Below are 6,271 nucleotides of genomic sequence, written 5' to 3' on the forward strand. Positions count from 1 at the left end.
TATCAAGTGTCAAGGCACTGACGTTGTTGAGTTGCTTATCCATGTTGACGATCTGTTGATTGGGAGTGACTCTAAGGATCTAATAGCCCAGTCAAAGAAAGAACTGGCGAAGGATTTCGATTTGCGTGATTTAGGCGCGGTCTCGTTCTTTTTGGGGATGGAGGTTATGCGTGATAAAACCGCCGGGACCCTTAAAATATCGCAAAAGAAGTATGCAGCGGAGTTGGTTGCAAGGTTTGATATGGCCGATGCTAAGTCCGCGGCTATTCCTATGCAGCCGTCATTAGTATTGCAGCGGGAGCCCGTTGATGAAGAACTGTTGCTGGACGCTAGCAAGTTTCGATCTTTGGTTGGTGGTTTAATGTACCTTGCAGTCTGTACAAGGCCTGATATCGCGCAGGCTGTCTATAAACTCGCACGTTTTATGTCGAAGCCTGCCGTTTCACATTGGGAGGCTGCCAAGTCCGTCTTGCGGTACGTTAAGAGCACATTAGCGTATGGTATTGTTTTTTGCGGTTCGCAGTCTTTGGTGGGGTATGCGGATTCTGACTGGGCCAGTGATCCAGATAGTCGGCGATCCACCACCGGCTATGTCTTTATTCTGAATGGAGGCGCCATAAGTTGGAAGAGCAGGCTACAACCTACTGTCGCTGCATCGTCGGTTGAAGCCGAGTACATGGCTGCTGCGTCAGCAACGCGGGAGGCAGTTTGGTTGCGTAAGTTGATGAGGGATTTGGGCTACGAGGTACGGGCCGTTGAGATCAAGGACGATAGTCAAGGTGCTATAGCCCTGATCCGCAACCCCATCACGTCAGAGCGGTCAAAGCACATAGACGTGATCCACCACTTTGTTCGAGAAAAGGAGAGTTCGGGTAGTGTATCGTTCCAGTATTGCCCTTCTCACGATATGGTTGCAGATGTGCTGACGAAGCCGTTGGCTTTGGTCAAGTTTTCGAAATTCCGAGAGTGCATGGGAGTTCGTTGAGTTTTCTTCTGGGGTGTGCCAGAGTTCTGTCCGCGGGGGAGTGTTGATATCTCGTCCAGAACTCCTGCATATCGTAGTTTGGCGGGATACCTGTACTGGTTCTGGAACGGATTTCCGAGATACACTTTGTATTTATGGCAGGGTCTTGCCTTTTATCCTCGCTCTAATCCCAGACCTATGTAACGTATAACGAGGTGATCGCTCTGTATTCGCTGCTTAGTTTTCACGCTTAGTTTTGAGCTGGGAGGTAACATGATATCAGCGAGCATTTTCGAGAACCAGAATGCAACTTATTACTTCAAGGGAAAGGGTGAGCTCCATGGCCGGTGCTGCAGGCGTCAGGTCAGCAGGCGATGTTGTCTCGTTAACAATGCCCTACACAGACGGCGGTGAGGTCCATGTAGCGCCTCCATTCTTTGACGTTATCGGGACAGCATTGAGAACAAGCTTTCTGAGGAAGTTCTCCACGCACGAGGACGTCAATGCTGCAGTCAAGCGGTTCAGGGGGAGCCTGCCCTGTGGCGTGCTATCCTATGAAGAGGACAGCACTGCCCTGATTTGGTCAATTTCAGGCAGAGTGCAGCGTCATCAGCAGCCGGAACCATCACAGAAGATTGGGGCCTTGCGGATTACCGAGCAATCGACACACGAAGGGCAGGGGAGTACTGATGCGATTCAGGTGAGGAGTGTGTGCTCATTTCCGGACTGCTTGCAACCAGGGCTGCCTTGTAACCCTTTTGGAACCTGGGGAGCATGTTGAACAAGGTCGAGGGGTGCTGATGGGTTATGTCAACGTTCAACGTCAGGGCAGCTTGTTGGGTCTTACCCTGATATTTTACCTTGAACGTAAGCACTGGGTGTTGCCGGCCCCCCCCCCACAGGACGAGGATACCACCAACTACGATGCGTTCAAGGAGTGGGTCGGCGAGGTGCCAAGAGCAGCTAAGGGCGAAGCTGGCAAGCACAGGCGGGGTGGCGGTGATGACGACGACCTGGGTGCGAGGTCGGGGCACAAGGTTGGAAATAAACGGCAGAAGGGGAACAAGGGTGCAGGCCGGGGCAGGGGTGCAAGCAAGGGGACCGCCAGAGGTGCAGGGAAGGGCAGCGCAGGCAAGGGAGGGCGGAGGGGGCGGACAGAGGAGGGTAGCTTGGAGGGTGGTGAGGAAGAGGTCCTAGCGGCTGGCGCTGGGGAGGAGTCCAGCTCGGAGGTCACGGGCAAATATAGCTAAGCTAGCAGCAGCAACAGTGGCAGTGGCAGCTGCGGCAGTGGTGGAAGCGAGCAGTAACATGGCAGCAGTGATGAGCGCTTGGGGGTGCACACACCAGGTCGGCCCCAGGCAGGATGGGACAGACCAATCCCAATAGGTGCCGGTACATGTCATGCATCGGGGGTTCCATCCGTAGGAGTAAGCAGTAGGCACGAACTCTGCAAGTGGTGGTGAGACTTCTTGGCGAGCACTTGCTGTATGGGGGGTGACATGAACGCTGTTTTCGAGGACGATGGTTGGGATGAATGCATCAGGCTGTCAGGCTGGCTGGTTGGCATTGTGAGTCCAAAGCGCCTTGGTCCACAAGCATACTGAGACTTAGGCTACTTTGACAAGGGGTTCGCGTCCATCTTGAGGCTTGCCGCAGTATTCACCAATCGTTAATTTAACACGCAGTAAGCGTCACATCGCAGAGTAATATCTGCCCGTGTAACCCGTGATAACAGGGTCTTCACCCGTAATTGTACGTGTAATTGGTTACATGCGCCCGTAATTCACCTGCAGCACCGCGTAATATCCACCCGTAATCACTGGGTATTCACCCGTAATTGTGCGCGTAATTGGTTACATGCGCCTGTAATTCACCTGCAGCACCACATGATATCCACCCGTAATCACTGGGTCTTCACCCGTAATTGTGCGCGTAATTGGTTACATGCGCCCGTAATTCACCTGCAGCACCGCGTAATATCCACCCGTAATCACTGGGTCTTCACCCGTAATTGTGTGCGTAATTGGTTACATGCGCCCGTAATTCACCTGCAGCACCGTGTAATATCCACCCGTAATTCCGGGTAGTCGCCCGTAAATGTTCACCCGTATCCTTGTGCTCAAATTACGGGACCCGTAACGTGTTACGGACCTGTAATTTCTGTCAAATTACGGGTGGATTGACCCAAATTTACGGGTAAAATGACCCCCGTTTTCCCAGAGTGATGGCGCCCCACGCTGCTTTGTGCACGGCATCTGACAACACCGATGGCTCAGTTGAGCTTTTGCGGAAAATGATTGAGGTGGACAAGGCTTTGCATGGAGCTGGTGGTGTGGCCATGGGTCATTGTGGCGATGGTGCAGCAGCATACAGGTAAAGGGTGTGGCAATCATGCAAATGGCATACAATCATCCACCACACTTCAAGAAACAGGCTTTGTGGATTTTTGTGGTGTGCAAGCTTAGGTTCTTGATGGGCCGTTAGTGGAGTGCCGCATGTTGCTTAGCTCACGCTGGGGGGTTGCTTACTTCGCACAATCAATTCAACAGGAAAGCCATCAAGGGTTTGGCCAGCTTCCCCTTCGTCGACCCAGACGACGTCCCAGAGGGCTCGCTGGCGGTGGATCACCCTATTATGGAGATGTTTGCACCTTTTTGCAGTGGGGGTTCTAAGCTCATGACCATCGACTGGATGCATGTCGGCTGGCGGCTAAGGTATGCTGAGATCATCTGGGGCATGCTCTGTTGCTTACCAGGCCGAGGGAGTTGGGGCGCTCAAGGCAATCTTTGGCTACTGCCCTGACGATGACGGGATCAACAAGGGACTGCGCAGGCTAGGTGACTGGGTGCTGCAATTCGTTAGAGATTGAACATAGTCATACCCGCCATGCATGTACAGGTTGGGTTCTGCTATATGGGGCTAATAAAGGAGTGCGTCATAAGTCCTGGTTTGGGCTACCAATTCAAGCATGGCTACCCGTCTGACCTGTGTTAGTGGACCATATATTGCGCTAGTGCTGTCAGACGGGCCGGTATCTCTCGGGTCAAGAGGAAGCTAGACTTTCCAAACGTCGATAAGTCAAAAGGTACAGCCAGGTTGTGGGGACACACTCGAGTGTTTAGCCCAAGACCAAACACTTCACAGTGGGTGCATGTGTGTGCATGTCCCATTCTGGATCACAGGCGCAGCATACTTTGGAGATGGATGTCGGACCCGTCACTGGTGGCACCCCACGCCCAGGCAGCGTCTGGAAGTACGTTACTGCAACCGTGTGCAGTGTGCCTTATGGGCCCAACCGGATGCGGTTGTTGGTGGACGTATCCATTGGCCCCTCGCCACTGGGCCAGTCTGCTCGGTCAGAGAATGTGGCAGGAGGGCAGGCCGACGTGGAGTATGGCAATGAGGAGATGGACGAGGAGCAGGCCGAGTTCCAGGACACAGGTGTGCAGGACAGTCGAGGCAAATCACATGCTCGTGGAATTGTTCAGGGCCATGGTTTGAGGAGCTGCGGGTAGCACATACAGTCATGGCGCGGGCATGCAAGGTTGTCAGGGTTTTACATGCCCACAGCTGCGTGTTGACAGCCGCTCCATGTCCGCATCCCGGTCGGGTGTTGGGAGGTTGTGGGGCAAACATGGAGCAAGGCAAAAAAAGGGGACCGATGGAGGAAACCATGACAAGAGGGGGCCCGGGGGGTGTTCTTTGTGCGCAGTGTGATGCCATGTAGGCATGGTAGTTGCAACGATGTATGTAACACGACAGCATGCCTGAAACAGGATTTCGCCCCACCGCCACATGATAATACCATACATGAAGGTGCCGCCGACACCACCACCACGGATGATGAAGATGACACTGCACGTGGGCGGGGCATGGTCCTACACCCACCGCTTGGGGATATTGACAAGGATGATGAGGAGTGTGGGAAGTCCAGCAACGCCGTGGTGAAGGGCAAGAAGCGCGTGGTAATCACCATGGCCGGCTGTCACGGCTCATGTCAGCCCTCCTGGAGTCCTGCCGGCTTGTCAACAACGCCTTCATTGCACGACAGCCACGTGACCGTGTCAGCGGTCGGTTCTGGACTACTTCAGAGGAGTTCAGGGACGCCCTGAACATGCTGACCAGTGCAGACCAAGACCACTTATCCGATGGCGACTGTGTCGCGGTCTTGGAGGCCGACCGGGGCCGCACCGTTGTTCACATGCGGGGTTTGTGGAGCGGTTATTGGCACCACAGGGCCACAACAAGGCCAAGCAGGCGCTCCGGCGCATCCGCCGGTTGGATATCAATGACCCGAATGGACGTGTGTGCCTGAGGCTACTCTCTGCAGCAGACAAGGGTACGCTGGCGGGCAAGGTGCTTTGGTGTCATGAGGGGTTTGCAGCCTGCATTGGGCTGCATCTAACAATGTTGATTGCCTGCGGTATATTGGCGATTTAGTAAGGTGATCCTCTGCCTTGCTAACCTGCCCCAGATTCACGGTCACGGGTTTACTTAAAACGGCTTGTATGAAGATAATAAACCCCTCAGAATGAAGGACATTTCGTAGGAGAGATGCTCGCCGCATTCGATCACAAGCCATGGCGATTTGATGTTCTGTTCCATCTTTTGCCGTTCCTTTTCTGGTCCACCATGCAGACGAGAACGGGCGGTTGAAGTACCTGATGCCTCACGCCCTTACACATTCAGCCAATGCGCTATGGGAGACCAACAACATCGTGCAGTCGGTATACATGCTGCCAGGGCGTGATGACCCCTCTGGGGGACAGTACAGCATGCAGGAGGATGATGAGAAGGTATGCTGAAGTATACAGCATATCACTTTACATAAGTAAGGTGCCGTATATTGCACGCTTTCTCCTGGGCCTCTCCTGGATTTGTTTTGCTCATAAAGAGGACGGGTCAAGGTGCATGTTGGGCGTCTTGGGTGCAATAGCTGCAGTGCACCATCATGACAGTGCGGCATACTCGGCCTTGGACATACTTGGCTTTGTTTGTATTCCCGCTACACACTCGCCCACCTGCGCAGGCCTGCGGGACTACTGCGAGACACACAAGTTCGTTTTGGACGAGAAGGGTGCTTGTTGGGGAGGGGACCGGGCTGTGCAGGCTCCGATTCAGGCGTCCTTCGCACCGGGGGGGCTAGTGCTCATGTCCACACCTAAAACAGGGCAGCCTCGCCAACGCAAGCTCGAGTTGCGTGTTGACTCTGCTGCAAGTGGAGATGTTGCCGCGGCGCTGGGTCAGCAGACTAAGTCTGGTCGCTAAGTACAGCCTACCAGGAGGGCACCTGGTCAGGAATAAACT

Source organism: Volvox carteri, assembly GCF_000143455.1.
Source record: "Volvox carteri f. nagariensis unplaced genomic scaffold VOLCAscaffold_21, whole genome shotgun sequence".
Taxonomy (NCBI): domain Eukaryota; kingdom Viridiplantae; phylum Chlorophyta; class Chlorophyceae; order Chlamydomonadales; family Volvocaceae; genus Volvox; species Volvox carteri.